The following is a 14,436-nucleotide window of genomic DNA, read 5'->3' on the forward strand; positions in this document are numbered from 1 at the left end:
TTTTTTTTTAAATTCAGTTTTGTATTTTTCGTCTCCAAAATATCCATTTGATTCTTTTTTTTTGTAAAGATTTTGTTTATTTATTTGACAGACTGAGATCACAAATAGGCAGAGAGACAGGCAGAGAGAGAGAGGGAAGCAGGCTCCCTGCTGAGCAGAGAGCCTGATGCAGGGCTCGATCCCAGGACCCTGGAATCATGACCTGAGCCAAAGGCAGAGGCGTTAACCCACTGAGCTACCCAGGTGCCCCTCCATTTGATTGTTCCTAATAATTCCAAATTCTTTGTAGATATTCTCATTTTCTCATATATTTTCTTGATTTCCTTTATTTCTTTTGTCTATGTTTTCCTCTGGCCTTTAGAGCACATTTAAGGCAATTGTTTTAAAGCCTTTCTCTAGTAGGTCCAAAGACAGTGTTTCTTTAGGGATGGTTTCTGGAGATATTTTGCTCCTTCGAATGAGCCACATTTTACTTCTTCTTTGTATGGCTTGTGACCTGTTACTGAAAACTGGATATTTTTAAAAACCGCCCCCTCTCCCAGGCTTTGCATGCTTGTTTCATGCAGGGGAGTCCCTTGCTAATCAGCCTGGCATGCACTTTTCTCATGCCTATGTTGTCCCTACAACTGTGCACATGCTCTCTTCCCAGGTCTCCCATTGGTATGGCTGCTTTTAATGTCTTCCTCTCTGTAAGGCTCACACCCTTGCTCATTCTAGGGATGTTAGCTGTTCTGTTGTATTCCTCAATCAGTAATCACTTGCCCCAGATGTCTGTGTCTGTATTTACCTTTAGGATGGTTTTCACAAGTCGTACCTGCTGCTTCCAGTGATTTCCCCCCTTCTGAGCTGTGAGCCGCTTTTGGTTTTCTGAACTCTGTCTTGGGTGTCCCAAGACCAGTCCCTCAGGTATCCCCTAGTCAGGTTAGAAATCAAAGGATCACAGATTAGTCCCCTCTGCTCTCTCTGGTTTGCAGAGGGGACTAGCTTGTGGTGACTACTCTGCTCAAGCTGATCTGCCCAGCACAGTCACTGGATTTCTTCCCCTGCCACATGTGGCTCATTCTTGACCGGGCACTCACTTGGTTGCTGTCGCTCTTTCGCTGTTCCCACAGTTCCCATATGTTATTTTAGTCAGTCTCTAGTTGTGTGTTTGGTGTTTCTGTGGAGGGAACAGGCCTGGAGTTTTCTTGTGTGTCATCTTGCTGACATCACTCTCCTGAATTTTTAAGTAAGTTTTTAAAATATCCAGTCTATTTCAAAATGTGCTGGTGCATAAATGTTCGTGTTCTGTTATTTTCGTCTCCCAGTTTCCATATTTTTAAAATGAAAACACAGTGTGAGTGGGTTCCAGTCACTGCTGGAAGAAGAAGTCTTTACTCTGCCAGCCTGATATGTGTGATGCCTAAGAGGACCTTTAAACTGAGTGACCCTGTGTGAGTGGAGAGGCTCCTCCTTGCACACAGATGTGCTTCCTGCACTGAGGGCTGGTATCCATCTCTCCAGATGCTGCTGGAAACACCACGTGTCTGGACACTCATGGCATGAAAGGGCACTGCCAAGGCTCCCGGGTACAAGGGACTGTCCCACTGGTGCTCAGGCCATAACAGTTACTGTGATAACATGCCGGTGAGCAAAGCAGCCTTCCCTCCTCAGGGGAGATTTGTGGGCAGTGTGGAACACTGATGGAGAGCTGGAACCCCACCTGGGACACAGCACTCAGACAGGCTCCTCACCTGTCCCTGCCAACCTCTGGCCATGTCCTATGTGCCTCTGTTGCTGGCTCTGCAAAGCCCCTCTGCCCTTCCCTCCTCCAGCCCATTTTCAGGCATCCGCACTTCCCGTTTCCTTAAGATGTTTTCTGAGGGCCAGCTGGATATGACGGTCACCCATCAGTGCCATCTCTGGGACTCACTAAATGACCACATCTGTGGGGCACATCCTCATATCCCAGGGACCCCAACAAGTGCAGCAGGGAGTCTGCTGGCAAAGAAGGGACAGGTCCGCAGGCCCACTCTCTGGGCCATCTCCAGGGCACCCCCTCCAGAGGAAGGAGGGACAGTCCTCTCTCTGACCTCAGACTGGAGGGTCGAGGACTTGGGATCAACTTGAGTCTCTCAGGGCCCTGGCCCTCCCCACGGGGAGCCCTGGGTGAGCCGCAGCTACACGAGATGGGAACCCTGCTTCCTGCGCCCCCCACCCACGCCCAGCTAGTCACCGGAACTCTGCCGAATGCTGACTTCATGGCAGCTATTTGGAAAGGAAGGGAAACCCAACCACAACAAAAGCCAGGCTGAGCACCAGGAGGCAAACCACCTTGCAACCTTCCAAGAACTGGTCTTAATCCATTTTACTCAGTCCTGATCATTAATTAGCTCCACAGTCTGTAAAGATAGATTCCCAGCCCAGGTTCACAGCAGCCCCATTCCCCTACCCCACTCCAGGCCCTGCAGAGTTGTCCCTGGAGCAGATGTGGGTCTGTACCCCGAAGCCTCACTGGGTGCCCCTCACCTGGGGACCCTGTCGCCCTTCCTGGCTCGGACACTCAGGACCCCTCACAGTGCAGTGTCCTGACCTGGTTTGCAGGCTCATCCCCTGGCCACCCCGTGTCCCAAACATCCTCCAGTGTCCCAGGGGGAGCCTGCCAGCCCCCCGATGCCTCCTTCCAGCTCGGTTTCTTCCCTGCAGGTGTGCCCTGCCCCAGTCGTCCCTGCTCTGGTGGCCTCCATCTAAACTCCGTGCTATGAAAACCCCGTATCCACTGCCTCCTCCTCCAGGGAGCACTCCCTGACTTCCAATGAATGCACCTACTGCATTTTGCCACGGACCCCGGACTCTGGGGCTCCCTATCTGGTTGTGCTGGTTCCTGGCCTGCAGTCCCAGCCTGCTCAGCCCTGAGAGCCCGTCTCTGTCCCCTAGCACTCAGTGTCTGGTGTGTTTTCTCACCCGTCATTCATTGTAATCTTGTAAGGAAAGTATTTACTGCATTTTCAGGTGAAAGCAGCTGTCATATCATAGAAAATAATCTTTTTACATGATTCTCTGTATATAGAGCATATTGTAGTTCTGTCACTGGTGGGTGGGCAGGGCTGATGTAAAATATTTTACAGGATTCCTAGTGCCTAATCACCAGAGTGATGACAAAGGACAAGGATAGTTATGACAGCTTCTGCAGAATAATTTTGAATTCACAAAACCCATTCATTGTAAGACTGAAAAGTTGTGTATGACATAAGCCTATGGTGACAACATCCACAAGCACATTGTTCCAGGTCCCCTGCCCTTAGATCCTCTCTGCACAGGTTAGCCTTTCAGCTGCATTCAGGACATCTGACTTGCTCATGCTACAATATCCCATAGCTTTATGGTTCATCTCACTTAGTAAAATGAGGCTTAAAAAATCACACTTGACTAAATACTGAGCAAAGGTCAAACTAACTCTTTTCCTAATCATAAAAAGATAATATCAGGAACTCTGATTGTCCTTTTTGTAAAGCATTCTAAAATTATATAAGTTAAATTACGTTTACTTAGCACACACTGTCTTTTTAAAATCAGTCGTAGATGGTGAGTGATCTGAGGGACTGGCCCACTCAGACGGAGCTGCATAGCCTCCTGTGCCGGATGTCCTGGCATCTTCTGATTCACGTTTTAAGAAGTTTCGTAGTGTTTTAAGAGACTGAGGCAGAAGTATGACTTCTGTCTCAATCATTTGTCATGCAAGGTCCTCCTTCTAGTGTATTTTACACAATCGGAACTGACTAGTCATAAGCCATGGCTGATGGTCATGAGAACAGGGTCAGTCATGAGCAGAGAAGCAAGGATTTGGGACGGAGAGGAACTGAGCTGTTGTGATCCACTGTGCAGGAAATGGGCTCTCTGAGTTCATCAGGCATCTAGGATGCAGGACACCTTCTACAAGTCTGGTTTAGTAAGTCACTTAGCTTTCCTGGACCACGTGTATTTGTAATGAAGATTCTGTTTTCTGCCAATACCACTGTGTTGTGAGTAGGGGAGGTTAGTCCCCCTTGGTCTTCCTTAAAGACCCTTTAAGGAACATTCCAGCATGGTTGTGGAAGTCACACACAGGAAAGCTAAGAAATGACCGGATTTGTTATGCTCACAGATGCTAGGGTGGGAGGCACAACTGGCACTCCTTGCTGGTGGCTGCAAGGCAGGCGGGCCCAGGAGGTGACTGTATCCAGAAGGTGCAGACCTGAACCCCTGAGAACCCCTGGGCAGGTCCCTGTATTCCAGGTTGGGATGGCCACAAAGCCTTGAGGGGATTTCACTGTTATGTTTGGAGTCCCTGGGTCACAGACAGGGGAGGGCGAGTTGGGGACCTTGTGTCAGGAGCCATCCTGACCACGCTGGTGGGCCCAGGAGGGGGCTCACAGCCTCTGCCTTGTGATGTTGAGTCATCAGGGAGAGAGGAAGTGCTAACAATTTATGATCAGTCTTCACCCTTTATTCTCATTTTCAACCTTACTTTCCTTCTCAGGTAAGAGAACCAAGACTCTGGTACTTCCCAAGACAGTTCCAAAATATATAAACAGTCTTTTATCACCTGAAACTGACAGAGAGGAAACATTTCTGTTCATTAATGGTGACGTGGAACTGAGATTTGTGCATTCTGGTGAGGCTCAGGGGTCCGTGGTGTCCACTGGGCCCTGGACCCCAGCTCCTGGCCACCTTTCAGACTCCTCAGTACATCTATTACTGTTGGAAAGAAAAGGACACCTCACCTTTCTGTTTTCATTCCTTCTTTTACTTCTTTCTTCCTACCTGGCCTCATTCCACAAATCATCAGCTATGTGATTCCTGTGCTTTCTCTCAGTCTATAAATCACAAGCACCCCTTCCCTCCTCCATGGTGGGGACTAGCTAGGGCATCACTGTCCCCACTATTTTGCATGGAAAGAGTGGAAGTCCATGAAGAGTAAAAGATTTATGCACCAATGCTGCAGGACAGTCAGGAACTCTGCATTAGAGCTACTTAACAGATACTGTTTTATTCCCTGGTCCGCCACTTTCTCACTAAGATTACATGTATGTCACATGTGGGCAGAAGGCTCTTATAACCCTAGTTTGTAGCAGCCACCACTGTGTCCTGGGAGTGGGTACCAGGAGCTGAGGTGGGGTGCTGCCCCCGGCGAGGGCGGCAGGTAGCCCAGGGGAAGCAGCTAAGCGTTCTCACTGCCCTTGATCTTCCCTGTTACTACCCTGGGCTGTGGTAGGACTCTCTGGGCAGATCATGTGGTCTCCAGGCCTCTCCCAGTGAGTCCAGCTGATAAGCCAGGATCCCAGGACACAGACCCCCAGTAGTCTCGTAAACCATTGGCCACACAGAGCAGGACAGGTAAGCCCAGTGATGGGACAGGCAGAGCCTGCACAGAAGCAGCAGAACATGTCAGTGGCTCCTCTGGGCTGAAGTGAACCTTTGAGAAACAGGCATAGAATGGAAAACACCACCCTGTATCAGGACACCCTGCACACTAGGTCACTTTCAATGCACAGCATTCTCAAAAACACAAACTGAAAGGCTTCAAGGCACAAGAAAGGAATGGGAAAACTACATCTTTTAATATTTCCATAATATTTGAAGTGGGTTTGTAGAGTGAAAAGAAGTAGTCAAAGTATTTTTTTCTAAATCACTGCTTAAGCAGCTGTAAACATTTAGAAGAAAAATAGCCCAGGACGGAAATATAATATAGACTGCACACATTCATGAATCTGTCTGACCCCTAAGAAGCTTAGGTTGGGAGGCATGGAGCATTTCCTACATCAGAAACAGAATTATAAATCACTAAAATGCACACTTGATCACAGTACAGAACATTTTTATGGCTTCACTTGAATGCTCACTTAAGAACTTTCTCTGAAGTGTACTCAGAGCAGAGAGAGTTAAACAATAAAAGTGAGGTATTGTAAGACCATAATACTAACTTAGGAGTAGTGGGTAGAAACCACTTCCCCTGGCTCAGCCTTTCCTCATGTTTTATTCGTTTGTTTTGGATGGCAAGTTTTGAATGAAGGAAGGATGGTCCATGCTTATGGGAAAGAGTGCCTGAATTTTCTGCCTTTCTTTCCATGCAAAGTAGGCCTGTGAGGGGCTAAGCTGTACCTTTCTCCTCCAGATATCCCTGCCTTCTTCTGATGGGGAATCTTGGCTCTCTCTGCTGTCCTTTAAGCTCCTGGGCATTGGTGAAATCTTGTCATGGGGTCTTTCTTTTAGTCAGAGTTTGTAGGGCTTTGAGCCCATTCGGCTGAACCCTCCAAGTGCTGACGGGGTAGTTGAAGGCATGAGACAGATGAAGGATTGACTAAATACATACAGTCACTCAGCACCCTAGTTTCAATGTTTCTTTCTTGGCGTTTCCCCTGAGAATTCCTACTTAGTGTTTCCATGACTCAGCAGTCCTTTTTGGTAGGAAAACCGAGGAGTATGTGTAGATAAAACCTCCCATCAGTAAGTGGATTCCTCCCAGCACATGCCCTAGTGTGGGGGACATTATTCCAGAAACCTCCCACGCTCAGTCTCAGGGGCAGGCCTCTCAGGGGATGACCCCTTGGTCAAGAAACTTTCCCGACCTCAACCTCTGTTTTTCTTTGTTTCCATAAAAAACAGCCTGATTAACCTTAACACACAGGGTCATGGCATGGATTTATTGAGATCCTGCTTCTGAAAAAAATCACGTTTCGTGTCCTGGGAACAGATTTCAGCACAGATGAGCCCCTTTTCTTCAGATGTCTGTCTGGTTCAAACCAGCAGAGGCTGATGGGGGGTCCTCCTCCAGGCTCCATGACCACTTTGGCTGTTCGACAAATATATTTGAATGAATAGATGGAGATAAAGTGACTTAAAAGAATGCCACAAAAGGGTAGTTCCATTTCAGAAAGGGACTTCTCCAGATTGAAAAGCTTTTATGACTCATGGTAAATCAAATGTATGAGGCTTCGCTGGCCCCTTGGACTCTGTGGGAAAGAATAGGAGGGATGTCTTGAAAGACAGTGACCATTTCTAGGATTTTTCAAATCCCACATCATAGTTTGCCCCGTGATTGCAAAGTCATCATCACCGTCCTTCTCTATAGTTGATCTGCTGCAGGTCTCTGCTGGTCTGCTTAAGCCTCAGGTGTGCAGCTTCAATCACTAATTCGCTATCTTTCTTTCTTAGCATTTACATGAATGAGATAAATCTTTGTTTTTATTCATTTGTAGAAAATATTATGTATAATATTGGCATTTCTGGAATGTTTGTAGGAAAGGTTTGTGATTAAATGTGGGAGGATCCAATCTCCTAGATGAGGGAGAACTTTCTTCTAAAGCTTTGTCTAATGTCTGTGAAATAATCCAGAAGAGAAGTGGCAACAAGCAACCTTGCTTTACAAAGCATACAACAGCAACAAATTTTCCTGCTCTTTATCAGTTACATGGATTCCTGTGAAGGTGGGAGCTGTTAGGGGAGCAGTTAGGGGAGTGGTTAGAGAAGGGGTCAGGGGAGCAGTTATTGGGGGTCGTTAGAGGAGGTTTTAGGGGAGAGGTTGGGGGAGGGGGTTAGGGTTGTGAGCAAGGTGCTCTAAGCCAAGGTTCTGACTCATGGTTTCATGCAGAGGAAACCCTCCACAAGCACAGAACATCACCGTCATTACCATTTTGTGAATACTTCAGTAACATTTTCTCTTCTCTTGCATACTTCTAAAGTTAGTTCAAAAATGTCAGGGGCACCCGGCTGGCTCAGTCGATTAAGGCATTTCCTCTCGGTTTCAACTCAGGTCATGATCTCAGGTCCTGAGATCCGGCAGCCTGGGCTCACCATTCAGTGGGGAGTCTGCTTGTCCTTCTCCCATCCTCCTTTGCTCCTCCCCCTCTGCCCATCCCCCCCAATGATAGAGTCTAAGAAACAAAATTTTTAGTTAACGTAAATTTCACAAAATTTTAGAAACCAATGGTCTTCAGTTACATAAGTGGTCAAGCACCATCAGAAATGGATTGTGAGGATGTGTAGCAAAGCTCCTCCATCAGAGGGGGAAGCGTGGTCCATAGTCCTGTGCACACAGCTTCTGGAGAAGATCCTCCTCGTAGGAATCAGCAGTGCAGGATGCCTGCCCTCAGGGCACCCTCCCCACTCCTCCTTTCACACCGGGGCATTCATGGCCCCTGTCATGGTGTTTGTCACAGCCCAACAGCTGCTGGGATGGGCTTGGTCTCTGGGTGTTTCTGAGAAAGCCTTGCTGTCTACAAAGTGGATGATAATAAGTAATGGTAACATGATAAGCAGAAACTTAGCTCCTACTCCTGTGAGTCTCTGGTGGAGATCTCTGTGTAGGGTCGTGCTGAGGGGTTTCTGTGTGGGTCTCTTGTCAGAGGTCTCTGTGCACCATCTCTGTGTGGGTCTCTGTCAGATTTCTCTGCACGTGGTCTGTCAAAGGTTGCTGTGTGGGATCTCTGGGTCTCCATCAAAGCAATGTGTGGAGGGCCCCAGAGGACAATGTTGGGTTGGAAGCAGGGCACGCAGTGGGGCGGCCCTCCTGGACATGTATCTTCTAGCCGAGGGTGGGACAAGCCCCATCTTGGTTAGCCCCATCTAACCAAGACCGGGAGCCAGGCCAGTGCCTTGACCTCTGAGTCCCCACCAGTCCCCTGGGAGCCATCCTTGGGCCCCACGTCGATGTAAAGGGTACAGACCACAAGTCCGTCCCAGGCCCACAGTCCTACAAGTTTATCACATTGTGCAGAAGTTAACTTCTCTGCCATAAGGACTTGCTGCCTCTGGGTGCCTGGCCATCCATGTGGGAGCTCAGGTGGCTTCTGTACAACCCCCACTCCACTGCCTCCACCCCCCAACCCTGGGCTTGGCAGCTGGAATGGGTCCGAGACCCTATGGGGACAGCCCTGGGGCCTCTAACTTCTCCCCTCTGGGCCCTTGGGTGGCAATGGGACACCAAGGGTCCTCAGTTGTCACACCAGGCATGGGAACACCCTGTCACTTGGCCTCCTTCCTGGACTCCCACCCTAAGCGCAGGGTCCCCCCACCCACAGCCACACACTCCATCCCCCAGAAGGGGAAGGGGGTGCTGGTGAGCAGGTCCCTTTAGTGCCCTGGGGCTGGGCGGCTGGTCCCTCGGGGTCTCTGTGCACCCCACACTCATCCCTTGCTGCTCCAAGTGTGAGAAGAGAGGCTGCATGGAACTAAGATGGGATTTCCTGGGGAGAGGCGGCTCCTGTGGTAGCTGTCCTCTACTCCCCGCAGGAGACTGTTGTGGGGGGAAGGATTTCTCACCTCTCCCTCAGGGCCAGCCTTGTGCTTCCCAACTGCGGGCCCCACTCTGACCTAGGTCTCCGTCTTCCTGGAGACTGAGTGGGATTTCTGCCTCGGCAGACCCTCCTACAGCCACACAAGTTCCAGATGGAGGGAAAGCAGGAGAGGATGGGCAGAGCGAGGTCCTGGTCTGGGTCTTGTTCACTTTCTCGTGGAAACTGAAGGAGAGTGAGGAAGGGGGCAGGAGTAGACCCTTAGATCACCCATCCTCCAAGGCCCCATTTGTTCTGGAAGCCAAAGCAGGCTCTTGGGGAGAGCAGACCCGGATCCTTCCCTCCCATTCCAGCAGGGCACACACAGAGGCCAGCACCACTCATGAGGGGGAAAAAAAAACATATATTTTGAGGAAGCAAAATAATAGTGGTACAGAGAAGCCATTAGCTCATAGTTGATGTGCTAATGTGAGAAAAAAAAGTTTTTCTCTGCACCGTTGGCATTTTTCCTTGAAGGAAAGTTGTCCTCCCAGGAAAGGCGTGAGCAGCACACTGTGACTGGCCAGGTGAGATGTATCTTTGAAGGGGGCAGTGCCTGGGGCAGTGGGAGTGCTGGGTGTGGCCTGTAGGGCCCAGCACCAGGGACCCATACTGGCAGGGTGTGCCTGGGTACCCCGGCACACTGGTGGTGAAGGGCCACCAGATCCACTCAGTCTTGTTGGAATAGCTGTGGCCCCTGGGGGTGCCCTGTGGACTGGCTGTCTCCTCTTTTCTTCGTAGGAGAGGACCCTGTGATAGCAGACATTGGGGTCTGCCAAAGCCTGAAGATCGTTTTTGCACCAGCTGAACACCAGGGCCCTGAACCCCTGGTGAGGCACTATTTTCTCCTCTAGGATGGGCCCCACAGCAGACACGACCACCTGAGACTTGGCAGAAGCGCTGTCCATGGCTGACCTGCCCATGACTTGTCCCTGGCCCTGGGATGATGAAGGCTTGCCCTTTCAAAGGGAATCTTCCAGTCTTTTGCCTCTACTGGGAAAGAACCACTGTAGCAAGTGTTTCATCCTTCTCCTGAAGTAGTTTTCTGGAGGAGCCTCCTCCGTCTTCAGCAAGATCTCACAGACCTTGCTTCCTGAGGCCTCTGCTGACTCCTTGCTCTGGACGGGACGTCTCACCTCACTGATCTGGAGGACCTTCAGTTCTGACAGCTCTTTGGCAGGCTCTCTCAAGGGCAACCTCCTGGAGCTCTCTCTCTCCTCAGGGGGGTGGGGGGGGGCGGAACACATGACCTGCTCAGGCTCTTACATTGGTGCTGCAATTCCAGGGGTCCTGGTGCCTGTGGGAGCTGTGGCCATGGGATCTTCGGCCATGCAGCACCTGGGAAGTAGATGTGTCTTCACTGGACCCGCTCTGGAAGCCAGACAGAGATCCCTGAGAAACCAAGACGTTGGCAGCAAGGAACACCTTGGACTAATAGTCTTGAAGGAGACTCTGGACCACCCCTCCTTGGCTCCTTCGTGGCCGTTGCTGGACTTGGACTTGACTCCAAGGTGCTGTTTCTAAGAGTCCTCCAGGCAGTCTCACTGTGCCAGATTCTGCCAGATTCTGCCCAAAAAGCTGTATGTGAAGGTACGAGAAGGTGGCCTGGCCCCCTGTCCAGCCGGAGGGCCACCACCAGGTGAGTTCCCTGCCAGAGCATGATGGATTTCCTCACATGTAGGCTGGGGAGCACCGAGGGGACCCAGGTGGGATAAGACTCTTTCATCACCTCTCCTTGATAGGGCTGAGGAGGATTTCCCACGAACTTGGGCCCCGAGCCGGCCTGGGATATGCAGGTAGCTGAGCGGGGAGGGGAGGACCGGGAGAGGAGGAAGCCCTTCTTCAACTTGAAGAGGTTTATAGGCTTGAGAACCTTGAGGGGGAGGCCCCACTGGCACTTTGCCGCTTCTAGCATCCACTGAGTGTATGGACTGAGGATGGAAAAATCATGGGAGGTGGTCATGCAGGGTTCCCAACCCTTGGAAAGGGCTGGCTTTCCAGGTTTCATGTGAGGGCTTGGCTTTCCAGGAAGGTCCGAGGCGTGGTGGGCAGCGAGCCGGGAAGGATGAACATCCAAAGGGATCCAACCCTCTCTGAACTGCCCCAACTTCCTGAAATGGGCTCTCAGATCCTTCGCTGGGCACTTCTCATCTTCACTGCTTGTGGAGGGCTTCAGGTCTGTGTCTGACTCCTCAGGATTTATTCCTGGAGCCTTTCCTGGAGAGATCATTGCACCCTGTGTAGATCTTTCTGGATCCTCCCTGCACGGGACCTTGAATCCTTGCCCAGGCTTTTTCCTGGCACGGTCCTTCCTGGCTACGTGGACCCAGTCTTCTGTGTGGCTGGCAGCTTCCATCCGTAGACTCAGACTTGGACTTGGGACTGTGCCAGCTGTGTGCTTGGGGCACCTTCTGGAACTTGTGGTGAGGCTGTGTCTTCAGGGATACCTGGATCCTGCAGGGCGGGCCCCTTTCTTGCTTCATGAACCTCTTCCAAAGGTGCCACTCCAGTTTCTCCCAGAGTGAAGAGTCCATCAAGTCCCCAGGAAGGGCAGAGATGGACCCTTGGCCTTTGGGGTCGTGACCTGGGCTAAAGACTTCCTGAGATTTTTTTTCATCACAGTGGGTACCTTGCTGCTTTCTAGTTGCTTCTTCAGAAAGTGACATTCCAGGTTTTGAATGGCAGTTGACATGTAAGACTGTGTCTTCTGGGCTACAGGGCAAGACACCTCACAGGTCCCCATCTCCAGTGGCAGAGAAGGCGGTCCCACTGGGACAGAGAATGCAAGGTGGAACTGGGTCTGGGGCTGACCTAGAGGCCTGAGTTGGGCCTGGTCCAGAGGGAGTGGCGGGGGCTGATGGGGAAGGGCTGGGCCTGGTCCAGAGGGACAGGCTGGGGCTGAGCCAGAGGGAGGGGCAGGGGCTGGGGCTGATACAGAGGCAGGGGCTTGGGTGGGGACAAGCTCAGAGTCAAGGGTTGCGATAGGGCCGAAGTGTCATTTAAGACCTGGGTAGTGAGAGGCAGGGAGCCACGTTGGTCTGAATCTGGAGCAGCAAGGCATGAGAGAGCTCATGCCTGATGGGCTCCCACTGGCAGTCTTCAGTGCACCTGTCCAGGGGCTGCTTGCTGTAAAACTGGTGAAAGCCCCCCTGGTCAGAGAGCCTCACCAGGTGGCTGCAGGGGACAGGAAGTGTGAGCTGCTGCTGCAGCACTCAGGGCCCAGAGAGGTACCCATAATCCTCCACACCCCACACCCACGTCACAGTGCTCCTGCTGTCCCTCAGCCAGGGGCTTTGGTCACAGTCTGTCCTCATGGATCCTCCCAGGCCTGCTAACAGCCCCAGAAGCCATTCCCTGCAGCCCGGGGGTCAGACCATAGACTTGGGGAGGCCCACCCAGGGGAGAAGGGGGCAGATCCTTTACCTTTGCAGAAGGGACAACAGGTCCTGATCCTCTACCAGACCTTGCAGGAAATCTCTGAAAACTGGAAACAGGAGACTGGGTCACAGCAGAAAGCAGGGCCCAGGGGTCTTCCAGGAGGCTGGGTACAATGTCCCCTTAGGGGAGACCTTTAGAGGATTAGACTCAGGACCCCCAAACAGCATTGTCCAAGGCCACGTGCCTACACGGTGATTACAGGATTCATGATGGGGATCACTTTGTTTGTTCCAAAGTGCTTCCTCAGATTCAAGGAATCTGAGCAGAGTTGAACAACTTGTCCATTGTGGGAGTGAGAGGTCCCGCCCCAGTCCAGGCCCTGGGGCCCCTGCTGAGTGATACCCATTTACAGCCCAGGATCTGGGAAGCCACCAGGTTCCCTGCTTCCACCCGGGAGCCCCCCCACCTCCCACCCAGTGCTCTGTTTCCTGAGGGATGGGCTCAGGTCCTGGTGTCCTGGAGACAGTGGAGCTGGGCCCTCAGAGCAGGGGGATCAGTGTACCTGGGACATGCAGGGGTGAGTGGCAGATGCTCACCTTTCAGAGTCTGGTGTTTCTTGCTTCTCTTGCACCTCCTTCTCCGTGGCTCCCCTTGGTACTGAGGTAAGAGAACACAGGGACACTGGGCTCCCCGCCCCAACAGCAGGTGACCCAGTGCTCAGGGGTCTGACCTCCACTAGAGAGGCAGCTCTTAACCTCCAGCCCTCGGCCACCGGTCACTGTGTTTGGGATGCTGTCCCAGACCCCTCCACCACACCTGGACTCCAGCCCAAGATCTTCGGGGAGAAATCCTCATGGCCCTCTAACCCCTCCCCGGTCTGGCTTGTCCTGGATAGGTGGTGGTTTACTCTCTCCTGAGAATACACGTTCTAGTCTTTCCCATCTCAGGAGTCTCTCCACTGACTCGGAAAAGTGGAAGGAATAATAGAAAAGAAGATAGAATCACACTCTGCTGGGTCTGGGCCAAGGGTTCCTCACCTTCCTGCTCTTCCTGTATTTCTTGCATGGTGGTAAGGACGCATCAGGCTGCAAATAGGAAAGTAATAGGAAGAAGTGCCCCAGTCCACATATAAAGGCAAGGATGGCATTAATTTGCCCAGGAAGTGGGACTGGAGCTCAGCCAACCACCTGTAAATAATTTCTGAGGAAAGAGATAATTCTCCATTTCTTTCCTCTGAAAAGCAATAGTATCCGATCCCATTGATGCCCTCAGGCAACTGAGCCCTGGGTGTAGAGGTGCAGACACAGGCCCCGTGCCCACATCACAGAGCTGTGGTCTGGTCACAAAGGGCCATTGAGGGCAGGTAAGGGACACAAGTATCTGGACCACATCCCCTCTTCACCACCAGCCCTGTAGCTCCGTCATCCCTCCACCCTCCCAGGCCTGACACTCCTACCTGCTCACCCTGCTGGAGACAGATCTTTGTCAATTTACCTTTCATTCTGCGTGGACCTCAGAAAATACCTGTTCCCCTTAGGGTCTCCAGTTGCTCCCCATCAGTTTCATAGTTTTTAATAATCTGGTGTTTTCCCTGGAATTTTGGTTAATTCCCAGGAACTTTTGTCCCTTGTCAGCAGCTCCAGTCTCCCCACATAATATGTTCTTGCCTTGCATCACCCTGGTACAAAAGCAACTCAAATTTCTCTTGTACTTCTTTAGCCATGTGCATTTTGAAATCATCTTAAGAGGTTTTATTTGAATTCCTCTT

General features: G+C 51.2%; 1 pseudogene; it reads right to left on the reverse strand.

Annotated features, from left to right (window-relative positions):
- Positions 1 to 9,695: 9,695 nt before the first annotated feature.
- On the reverse strand, positions 9,696 to 11,653 carry LOC116877562 (annotated as a pseudogene).
- Between the last annotated feature and the right edge of the window lie 2,783 nt (positions 11,654 to 14,436).

Source organism: Lontra canadensis, unplaced genomic scaffold, assembly GCF_010015895.1.
Source record: "Lontra canadensis isolate GAN:19392208 unplaced genomic scaffold, GSC_riverotter_1.0 scaffold53, whole genome shotgun sequence".
NCBI classification, from domain to species: domain Eukaryota; kingdom Metazoa; phylum Chordata; class Mammalia; order Carnivora; family Mustelidae; genus Lontra; species Lontra canadensis.